Genomic DNA, 12157 nt, shown 5'->3' with positions numbered 1-12157 from the left:
AGAGGATGGGGCCAAATTCCTTTCAGTTGTGGCCAGTGACAGGACAAGGAGTAATGCTTACAAGTTGAAACATCAGATCTACATGTGCATGTGCATCTGCATGTGAGGAAGAACTTCTTTACTGCGGGGGTGACAGAGCACTGAAACAGGCCCAGAGAGGCTGTGGATTCTCCTTCTCCAGAGGTCTTCAAAACCCGCCCAGATGCCACCCTGTGCCACATGCTCTAGGTGTCCCTGATGGAGCAGGGGGGTTGGACTAGTTGATTTCTAGAGGTCCATTCCAACCTCAACTATTTTGTGATTCTGCGATTCTGTAATTTTTGGAAAAGTAATAAAGATTTTTTTTTCTAGTTTTAATTCCAATAATAGTCAGTATAAACAGTGAAAAAAATTACTTGTCACACTCACCATGATAACTAAGTACAAAAAAGCCACTGGTAGTAAAGTCACTGTGGAACTTGATCAGAATCTGATTGGAAGTGCTGTAGACTGATTCTAATGCAGTGTTGCCACTGAATTGTCCAATCTGAGGAGAAGTTTGGTCTGGTCCATCCCTAAAGAAAAAAAGGATTTAAAAAGTTAAACTAAGCAAAATTTATATAAAAAATAAGGATATTGAAGAAAAGGTTCTCAGAGAAGAGGGATTATGTGTTTGTCCAAGCAGCATGTGTTTTTTATTCAAAGTAGTAGACAAAACAGCTTAAGGGCTGCAACTCTTCTGAAAATACAGTAGTAGATTGAAGTATAAGAATGACTTGCTTACACAGACATCAAAAATTATTAGAATCCTATATTCTCCATTTTACCACCTTTTGGAAGTAATCTTTTTTTTTTTTTTTTTTCTAAAAAATTGTAGTGGCCTCATTATGATTGGGTTTGTGATGCTGCTTCCTCACATTGCCATGAACTCTCCTCATGTTTACACATGAAAGCTTTCAAATACGGATATTAGGAAGAAATAAACCTCATACCGTTCATCTTCCCTAACTTTAGGATTTGGTTATTACTAGAAAAAATAATACATAAATAACATTATACCTTAAAAGATGTTGGCTGAATATTGGCTTTATATCTGCATAAAAATGCAGATTCTCTACTAAGTTTAAGATTCTACTTGAAATCTATTTAAGAATCTACTTTAAATTATATTTGTGAATCCAGATTTTACTTAAATTTTTATTTTAACGATTTTATTTTCAGAAAGTCTCAACTGAAAGTGTTTTTATTTAACTTCACAATTAAAGAAGTTGCACGAAGACAATGTTTCTGTTTTCCTTTTATTGATGTTGAAGAACATCATAATAAAACTACTTATCACCGTTTTCTTAAGCATAGTTACTTCTTTTCGTTGATAACAATCTATGTTATCTCATTGTAATTTTCTTGATTAATAAACTGGTAAGACACACTGTTATTGTTTTCAAATGCTTAAAACAATAGCTAGGTAATGTCATATCCAGCGAAAACTAGAGAATAATGCATTGGGACAGAGGGAATATTGCAAATTACTCACTGTCACTAGACAAAACAACAAATGTCAAGGGAGAAATTGCAAAGATATTCTCTCTAATCCCTATTTTGTTACACTCTGTCACAAGAAGATTAAATAAATGCCAATAGTGTTTTCTTACCAGACAGTTATGAAATCATATATTGGCTCTGTTTGGAGAACTGTGAAATTGATGTAGATTCCATTCCCAGGTGGTACTCTTACAAGCCAGAAGCAGTCTTGAAAGTTTGGATACTCATCAGGGTATCCTGGAGAATATATGGTGCCATTCATTGCTGTTATATTTCCTCCACAGAGAGCTATAAAAAAAAAGACATTAGTTTTCAAAAGCACTAAATGCTTTTTGCACTCTTAGACTGCCTGAAATCTATACTTTAAAACACATCTACTACACTGTAACTAGATCATGTAAAACATCATCACTGCTTGGAAAAGAAAGATTTTACTGTTTCACAGTCAGACATCCACTTCTAAGAAATAGCTCAAATTTGTTCATTTTGTTTTGCTTTGCTTTTAAGAGTAATTCTAATAGTATAAAGACTATCTGAAATGCATCTAAAGTGCATTAGACACTGAGTCAGCTCAGCGACCACACAAGCGCAGGCCATAAGATACTTTGTTATAGCTTTGTTTAAATGCCACCTCCAAATCAGAAAAAAAAAAAAAAAAAAAAAAAAACCATAGGAANCATAGGAACTACTGCCATTATTGTCACATGAAGGTATCCAACCAGAATTATCAGGTAGGAGAAGAGATATGTATTTCCCAAGAGACATAGTAATAGATAGAGACTTTCTTTCTGAAACTCTTTTAAGTGTGGTCATTTTAAACCTCATCCAGTGCAAGAATGAACATAAAGGTTTTGGACATTGATTACTGTGCATTTCAGGCAAACCACTAACTGGCAAATCACTATTCTGTGATTTTCTCTACAGGTGTTTTCATATGCATGTTGAATTAAAGTATTTTTTTTCTTTTTTACCATCCTAATCAAATATAAAAAATAATGTAAAATAATGTAAAAAGTTAATATACTTTCAGATCTTTCATAAATATCAAAACATACATAGAAACTACTTCAGATAGCATTGACTGTAGTATAGTTCTATTTAATACAATCTTTGATTTTTTTTTTTAACTGATAAGACAGAACATAAGCATGGTCACTTAAGAGTTGGGAAAATCAAGTACTGAATCAATTTTTCCTGACTTAGTACAGAACTTTTAATCTAGAGCACTACCTTAATCAAAAAAGCAGCTCCATATTCCAGAATTTCAGACTAATGTTTCAAATGTTAAAACCTTTCAGAAATATATTTACTCTGATCTCAGTCTTCAAGGACTTCGTATTTCCATGAAGATTCCATGAAAATTTTACCTTCTCCATAAAAAAAAAAAACAACCAAACAAACAAATAAAAAAACCTGCATACCTCCTATGCAAAGACTACTTGATAAAGGAAGAGTCTCTTTAAATTCAAAAGCAGAAACAAATTAATTGTTTTTAGTAAGAGTTACAGATGAAGGGTTCTTTTGGTCATTTAGTACATACCCTCACATCTAGGCAAGGGATGATTCCAGTTACGGCTGATGCCATGAAGACAAGTCAAAGCTGAATTTCCAATTAAGGTGTATCCAGGAAAACATTCAAATGAAATAGTTTGTCCCACAGTAAAGTCATTCCCAATAACAAAACCATTACGAAATGGTCGAGGATCAGGACAGCTTTGTAGCTGATAGGCTGAAATAAATTTTAATGATTGGAAAATAACATCAATAAAGTGCAAATTTTGATTATATTTTCAAGAATATGTATCTTTTTATTGGAGAAAAAGAAGAATTTCACAGATATTTCATATTTCTTAAGTTCAATCACAGCAGCAAATAAAATCATTGGTCCTATACCAACAGAAATATAGCAAAACATTTCAGCAGCAATTCTGGAAATGCCCATAAAAATTATTTCAGGATTCCAAATTTCATAGAGGAATCACTATAAAAGTTTAAATAAACTTATGTCTCTTATACTTTCAAAGTATACAGACACAGAAAATAAAATACAGCCTAAAGACTTTTGGAACAGAGTCCCTTTGAAGATGAAAATAAAACCAGCTTCTTAAATTTATCTTTTAATTATAGTTACTACAGCATATAAGTACAGTATAATCCATTACAGGAGAAAAGAGAGTAGAAAAAGAATAGACTCCTTGTGTTCATAAGTCTTCAAAAATATAGGCATTTGATTAGCTCTTGAGGACTGCAAATTGCTTCCAAGTGCAGTACACCTTCATTAAAATTGAGCCAGGCACTGAAAACTGAAAAGGCTACAGAGGAGTTCTTAAACCAGAAGCATGTGGGAAAACTCATGTGAAGACTTTTTCTTCAGGAAAACTGATGTGGAGCCATGAGAGTGATGAGGTGACATGCATCATTGTATCTCCAAAAAAMGGTAGCAGGAAAACAAACAGTAGTTTCCCAGTGCACAGAGAAGGCAATCTGATCACTTGCAATGCAAGTGGACTTGTGCATGTAGTACAAAGGAACAAAATGTAAAGAAAAATAAGTATTTTTATATCAATGTCTATAATATACTATGTGGAAACTAGAATGTTTTAACCAGTCAACTACTATGTGAAAAGCATCTCTCAGAGCCACTGCTCTGTGCCAGGGCTGCAGTGCTGCCAGGTGACTTTACAAGAATGATAGGGTAGGGATTTCCAGGTGGACAGCAACACTATGTGTAAAGAATTATACGAACTTTTATATCAGAAAGATATTAGTAAGATATCAGAAAGATATATTAGAAAGATATTATCAGAAAGATATTAGAAAAAAAATAAAAAAGGCAAAAGAGAGCACAGTCGAATATTTATAGGTAAAAAAATAAAGTTCTAGCAATATAACTGTATTATTAGCTACAACTTCATAATATAGCAAACTAGAGTGAACAGGAAATGTTAAATAAGATTAGAAAAGCTGAAAATACGGGACAGGTAATAATAATGTGCAACCCAGATACCCATATATGGACCTCATCATCCTGACATGAAGAAACCAAATTGTTAATATAGCAAATAATTAGGGAAATATAAAAATGAGGTAATGTAGACTGGAATCTGTTCATTAATGATGTATTAAATGATCGAGTGAAAACATGAACTATAATTCAAAATAAAATGCTATGAGTGTGGTCCTAAAAGTGACTTAGTTAGACAGCTAGGGAAGCTGCCATAGAGAAAAGATTGGGATTTTGGTCTGCCTTTTCCAAGTCTAATAATACACAGCAGGTCAAATATAAACAGAAAATTAAGAGGGTAGAAATATAATTTGAAAAATTAGAAGGTCCTGGAGAGATTCCCAAACAAGAAACAATGTTTGCAATAGACAGATCTTAGGGTACTAGAAGCAAATACAAAAATGTATTAGACTAAATAGATAGGGCAAAAGACCATGAGCAGATGGCATTCATCCAGTACTTCTGACCTAAGGTGTATATCCTATCATTTTAGGCTCTGTGTTAGAAGGTTAGAGTTTTGTCAATGTAAATATCATCTAGAATCAGAGTTTTAGATGGGATCCTTAAAATTACAGATCAGTGAGTCAGACTTCCATTACTGGTAATAAGGTAGAGTCTACAGTAAAGAATAATATCACTGAGCGCATGGATAAACATGGTGTCTTGGGCAAGAGATAGAGCTCTATAAAAGGGAACCTTTAATCACTAACTCTGTTGTTTTATATAGATGTCAATGAAGACATATACAAAGGCAATCTATACACAAATATACAAAGGCAAGGACAAAGGCATATATATACATGTATATGTATATACAAGTATATATATGTATATACATGTATATGTATATACATGAAATATACAAAGGCAAGGACACAATACATTTCCAAAATATTTTTTGACACGATACTACAGAAAGGCTATTAAAAACGTGAGCTGCCATAGAACTGGAGAAAAAGTTCTTTAAAAGAATGAAAGTTGGTTAAAGTAAAAGATAGGTTGAGAAGTCATCAGTAAATTTCTCAACGAATTGTTACTGAACAGTTTTGCTCAAAATCTTCATCAGTAACCTAAGAGATTAAGCAGTGTAATTTCCAAGTCTGAAGATGATGCTAAGCTCTTATGGTCAGTAAAATGCCGTCAGTGAGGAATTCCAAGAGGATCTCACAAACTTAGGTCTGCAGAAATAGGTCTGCCAGATGAGCTTTGACATAGATAAATAAAATTTAATCTCTAGCATAAATCATCCGTGCCTTTGCATGATTGAGCACAGAACTGACAGTTCTTTCCTGAAACTTCAGAAAAGATATTTCAGAGTCATTAGTTCACTTTTCTGAAACTAATGCAATGTGCAATAGCAGACAAAGAGGCAAAAAATTTGCTGCATGTGATCAGAAAACAAATACTGGAATCAATATGAATAGGTGTAATTTTACTGATATATAAAACCTTGGTGTGTTTGCATTGTGAGTACTGTGTACATTTCTGGTCTCTGAATCACAAGAGAGTGGACTTGATCACTAAAAGTGAACAAAGGGTGAAAACAGATGGAAGCAGCTGCTTTCCAAGCAGATACAAAAAAAATGGGACCTCTACAGTTCTGCCCCCTCAGAGGGCAGAAGACTCAGGGGAATATGACTTTTGTAGAGTTTGTTCTACAAATTTGTTGCTTCAGCAGTTTTTGCAGACATAGAGTACCAGCAAGCTGACAGAAAAAAAGAAGGCTTAGTCAAATTCAGGGACAAGTACACACAGGGAGTGAAAAAAGGCTTGGGAAGTGCTCTACACTCAAATATTTTACCGACACAACCAATGTGGATGCTAGGAAGGTCCTGGAGAATGGGGGAGGTGCCGGAGAAAGCCAACATCACTCCAGTCTTCAAAAAAGGCAAGAAGGAGGACCCGAGTAACTACAGGCCGGTGAGCCTCACCTCCATCCCCGGGAAAGTGATGGAGCAGCTCATCCTGGCTGCTGTCTCCGGACACATGGAGGAGAAGAAGGTGCTCAGGAGTAGCCAGCATGGATTCACCAAGGGGAAATCCTGCTTGACTAACCTGATCACCTTCTAYGAAGGAATATCTAGCTGGATAGATGAGGGTAGAGCGGTAGATGTGGTCTATCTGGATTTGAGCAAGGCTTTTGACACTGTCCCTCACAGCATCCTCCTGGGCAAGCTCCGAAGATGTGGACAGATGAGTGGACGGGGAGGTGGATTAGGAATTGGCTYGATGGCAGGGTGCAGAGAGTGGTTGTCAATGGTGCGGAGTCCAGCTGGAGGCCTGTACTTAGTGGTGTCCCCCAGGGGTCAGCTCTCGGTCCGGTCCTGTTCAACTTATTCATTAAYGACCTGGATGAAGGAGTGCTCCCTCAGCAAGTTTGCCGACGATACCAAACTGGGTGGAGTAGCTGATAGCCCTGAGGGCTGTGCTGCCATCCAGAGGGACCTGGACAGACTGGAGGACTGGGCGGCGAGAAACCTCATGAGGTTCAACAAGGGCAAGTGCAGGGTGCTGCACTTGGGGAGGAATAACCCTGGAAACCAGTACAGATTAGGCGTGGACCTGCTGGAGAGCAGCCCCGCAGAGAGGGACCTGGGTGTCATGGTGGACGACAAGTTGACCATGAGGCAGCAGTGTGCCCTGGTGGCCAAGAAGGCCAACGGGATCCTGGGATGCATTAAGAAAAGCGTCTCCAGCAGGTCGAGGGAGGTGATCATCCCCCTCTACTCAGCCCTGGTGAGGCCACATCTGGAGTACTGCATCCAGTTCTGGGCTCCCCAATACAAGAGGGATGTGGAGCTGCTGGAGAGAGTCCAGCGCAGGGCTATGAGGATGATCAGAGGCCTGGAACATCTGCCCTATGAGCAAAGGCTGAGAGAGCTGGGTCTGTTCAGCCTGGAGAAGAGGAGGCTGAGGGGGGACCTGATCAGCGTGTATAAATACCTCAAGGGAGGCAGTGAGGAGGAGGGGGGCGGCCTCTTTTCAGTGGTGGACAGTGATAGGACTAGAGGAAATGGCTTCAAACTGAAGCATCGGAAGTTCCACAGGAACTTAAGGAAGCATTTCTTGACAGTGAGGGTGACAAAGCACTGGAACAGGTTGCCCAGAGAGGTTGTGGAGTCTCCTTCTTTGGAGATCTTTAAAACCTGCTTGGATGCAGCCCTGTGCCACGTGCTCTAGGTGACCCTGCGTGTGCAGGGGGGATGGACTAGATGACCTCTGAGGTCCCTTCCAACCTTGGGCATTCTATGATTCTATGAATATAGAAATTTGTTAGATATCTTCTAGCTAACTCGCTAACTTTGATCCTAAATGATTTTCCTGTTGCCACTGGGAGACCATGCTGAGCTAGAAAGAACATTAGTTTAACAAAAAAAATACATTCAAATGTATATATACACATGTAAATATATACATTCATTTAAGAAAGGGGGAAAAGAAGCCTGACTGCAATTTTACTTCTGATATTTTTTCTCAGAATATTTCACAAATAAAAGGTTCTATCATCACCTATGGATCTCAAGAGGTTCTTTCATGAACTATGGAGAAAGTAAGTGAGAAAGTAAGGTTTGAATATAAAGCAACTTTCACACATCTCAATGTATTCCAGTGTATTTCTTTGGGAGAAATACAGGAGGGTTGTCAGGGAATGCAGGGATGCTACGAGGAAAGCCAAGACACGCTTGGAACTAAATCTGGCAAAGGATGTTAAGACTAACAAGAAAAACTTTTTCAAATATTTTAATAACAAGAGGAAGGTCAGGGAGAATGTGGGTCCACTGGTGAACGGGGTGGGTACTCTGGTTACCGAAAGCAAGGAGAAAGCAGAGCTGCTGAATGCTACCTTTGCTTCGGTGTTTGTCAGGGGCAGCCCTCTAGAATCCCAGGGCCTAGGAACACAAGAAGTGAGCTGGAGAGAGGAAGGCTTGCCCTGGGTAGAGGAAGAGTGGGTCAGAGAGCACCTAAGGAAACTCGACACCCACAAATCCATGGGCCCTGATGGGATGCACACCAGGGTGTTGCGGGAACTGGTGGATGTCATAGCCGAGCCGCTCGCCATCATCTTTGAAAGGTCCTGGAGAACGGGGGAGGTGCCAGAGGACTGGAAGGAAGCCAACATCATTCTGGTCTTCAAAAAGGGCAAGAAGGAGGACCCGGGCAACTACAGGCCAGTGAGCCTCACCACCATCCCCAGAAAAGTGATGGAACAGCTCATCCTGGCTGCTGTCTCCAGACACGTGGAGGAGAAGAAGGTGCTCAGGAGTAGCCAGCATGGATTCACCAAGGGGAAATCATGCTTGACTAACCTGATCGCCTTCTATGAAGGAGTGACTGGCTGAATAGATGAGGGAAGAGCAGTGGACGTCATCTATCTGGACTTCAGTAAGGCTTTTGACACCGTCCCTCACAGCATCCTCCTGGGCAAGCTCCGAAGGTGTGGGATAGATGAGTGGATGGGGAGGTGGATTAGGAATTGGCTCAGTGGCAGGGTGCAGAGAGTGGTAGTCAGTGGCACGGAGTCCACTTGGAGGCCTGTAGTTAGCGGTGTCCCCCAGGGGTCAGTCCGGTCCGGTCCTGTTCAACTTACCCATTAATGACCTGGATGAAGGGCTGGAGTGCTCCTTCAGCAAGTTTGCTGATGATACCAAACTGGGAGGAGTACCTGATAGCCCTGAGGGCTGTGCTGCCATTCAGAGGGACCTGGACAGACTGGAGGACTGGGCAGCGAGAAACCTCATGAAGTTCAGTAAGGGCAAGTGCAGGGTCCTGCACTTGGGGAGGAATAAGCCCAGACACCAGTACAGATTAGGGGTGGACCTGCTGGAGAGCAGCCCCGCAGAGAGGGACCTGGGCGTCCTGGTGGATGACAAGATGACCATGAGGCAGCAGTGTGCCCTGGTGGCCAAGAAGGCCAACGGGATCCTGGGGTGCATTAAGAAGAGCGTCTGCAGCAGGTCGAGGGAGGTGATCGTCTCCCTATACACAGCCCTGGTAAGGCCACATCTGGAGTTCTGTGTCCAGTTCTGGGCTCCTCAGTACAAGAGGGATGTGGAGCTGCTGGAGAGAGTCCAGGACAGGACTACAAAGATGATCAGGCGCATGGATCATCTGTCCTATGAGCAAAAGCTGAGAGAGCTTGGCCTGTTCAGCCTGGAGCACAGAAAGCCAAGGGGGGACCTGATCAGTGTCTATAAGGGAGGCAGTGAGGAGGAGGGGGCCAGCCTCTTTTTAGTGGTGGCCAGCGATAGGACTAGAGGAAACGGCCACAAACTGAGGCACCAAAAGTTCCACAGGAACTTGAGAAAACACTTTTTGACAGTGAGGGTGACAGAGCCCTGGAACAGGTTGCCCAGAGAGGTTGTGGAGTCTCCTTCTTTGGAGATCTTTAAAACCTGCTTGGATGCAGCCCTGTGCCATGTGCTCAAGGTGGCCCTGCTGGAGCAGGGGGGTTGGACTAGATGACCTCTGAGGTCCCTTCCAACCTTAAGCATTCTATGATTCTATGCCTTCCTATTACAGAACTGAGGACAAATATGCTATAGAAAATCTGCAAAATCTGAAAAGTACACATAAGGTGTATGTTTTTGTAAGAATCAGTTATCTCAGGTGGTTAGAAATACTGAGAATTTTTTTGGAATTCTTGGCTTACAAACAACAGCATCTCCAAAATGGTCACTATTATTGTTATTAATAATAGCAGTTATACACATGTTTTTTTCTTTACAGTCTTTCATTGCTCTTCTTATCAGTGGATTGTAAATGTCCCTTACCCCTACAAATTAGATTGTATCTCAAATAAGAACTGAGTAACATCTTACCAGGCAGTTAAGGTCATAAATCGATTTTAACTATGAAAGCTCACACTTTTACAGGGGCTCATTTCCAGAATGCTATATAGCGTTCAAGTCAATTTGGACTTGTTACTATTGAAAGTTTAACAGAAGATGGCTATGAAGTAAAATCTCTTAAAATCATCCTCTGGTGCTATTCATATTATGAAAACAATCACAGCTTAAAAACTTCATTTGAGCTTTCCCTGTGAAAATTGTTGATTTAATTTCTCTGAAATGAATCCGCAACTACATGAACAGAACTATGATTTAGCAGTCTTTGCCAGCTCAGTAGGACCAAACTGGTTTGAATGGAAAAAGAACTTTTTTCCATTCTGATGGAAAACTGATTTCTAGGTCAGGATAATCTAGGCTGAAATTTCTAGGTTGGGATAATTCTGGAACAGTCTATTCTGATCCAGTGTTCTAAAACAATATTTAGATCTTTCCCTTGATAGAATCCAACACATAAAATTGTGATTCCTTACAATGATCAGATAATGGAGATGTTTTTTTTGTAAACCCGCACAACTCAAACAACTCTAATAAAATTCAAATATGAGAAATTACCTGTTCATTTAGATTTCTACTGCTTTTTAAATAATCACATTTTTTCCCCTTTCTAAACTGCATGTATATCTCTGTACAGTCCCCACATATAACACTTTGAATAAACAAGAACTTTTATTTTATGATTTTCTTTCAGGGAAAAAAAAAAAAAAAAAACAAAACCACCTGACTTTAAGAGTTATCTTGTTCTCACATAAGAATATCAAATCTCTCACCCTGGTACACAATATGAAATCCTTGTTTGTTCTGTGAATAATCGCTGTGAAAGTACAAACTTGTTTCATGAGTTGTGCTGAACAGAGAGGCGGGTAACTGAGGACCACTTAGTCTCCCAATAACAGTGCTAGTTTCTGTAGATCCACTCCTTACTTCTAAATAATCATGTATGGTCTCTGTTGAAAAATTCACAAATTGCAAATGGACACCTGAAAAACAATAAACAAATAAAAGCCATTGGTATCAATATCAGGAAGGAAAATAAGGTGTACATATTTTATATGCTAATGATATTAAAAAATTAAATGGAAAAATGGAATGGAAATTCATGTGTTATGCTCCAAGATAGATTCCCAAGGATTCAATGACAGACACTTTCCTTATTTCTTACTAATTTTAAGGGGCAAGTGAGATAGCAATGTGAATGCTGAGATACTAACTTGATGTAAGGCACTGAACTGTAAGTTATTGTTAATTAAATGGTACTTTTTAGCAAAAATTGTTTTTCGGGTATTTTGACCATCTTTAACTGCTGAATGTAGAACACATTCAATTTAATTAAAACTTTCCTGTTTTCAACTGCGTACAACAGTCTTCTTTCTATTAAAAGAAAAAAATGCTTCTTGTGCCACAAAGGAGATAATGATTGAGTGACTGAGTCTTAACCTAGAGACAGTGGCATTTTGGTGGTACATAAACTGTCATCTATCTGTTTATATACAGATGTGAATATATTTTTATAAATATGTACGTATACACATGCATATATAATGCAAATTGTAAATATACATATATACACACATATATATGCATATATACACTATATATAGATAGATATTATATAATGACAATGAGGCAAATTGTACATACGATAGGGATTATGCATATATAAATACATATTATTTGGGGCTCTGAAGTAATGACATTATCTAACCATCATTCATTCACTAGAAATTAGACACGCTGTTCATTTATTTAATTCCTCTCACACTCTGGCATATATTATCCTTGTCAA

The 12157-nt window shown here is 39.0% G+C and overlaps 2 long non-coding RNA genes across 2 annotated transcripts; both read right to left on the bottom strand.

Annotated features, from left to right (window-relative positions):
* Positions 1-408: 408 nt before the first annotated feature.
* Positions 409-1727, bottom strand: LOC112945749. The gene is made up of 2 exons (XR_003249078.1): positions 1632-1727; positions 409-554 (listed from the first exon to the last, which is right to left on the bottom strand). It is a non-coding gene; the product is annotated as an uncharacterized LOC112945749 (long non-coding RNA).
* Positions 1728-3077: 1350 nt separating this feature from the next.
* LOC112945746 lies at positions 3078-11329 on the bottom strand. The gene is made up of 2 exons (XR_003249076.1): positions 11142-11329; positions 3078-3250 (listed from the first exon to the last, which is right to left on the bottom strand). It is a non-coding gene; the product is annotated as an uncharacterized LOC112945746 (long non-coding RNA).
* Positions 11330-12157: the final 828 nt, after the last annotated feature.

The sequence above is a fragment of the Nothoprocta perdicaria genome, unplaced genomic scaffold (assembly GCF_003342845.1).
Source record: "Nothoprocta perdicaria isolate Ctin4 unplaced genomic scaffold, notPer1 scaffold_199, whole genome shotgun sequence".
Classification (NCBI taxonomy): Eukaryota; Metazoa; Chordata; class Aves; order Tinamiformes; family Tinamidae; genus Nothoprocta; species Nothoprocta perdicaria.
This window is presented reverse-complemented; position numbering and strand designations above follow the sequence as displayed.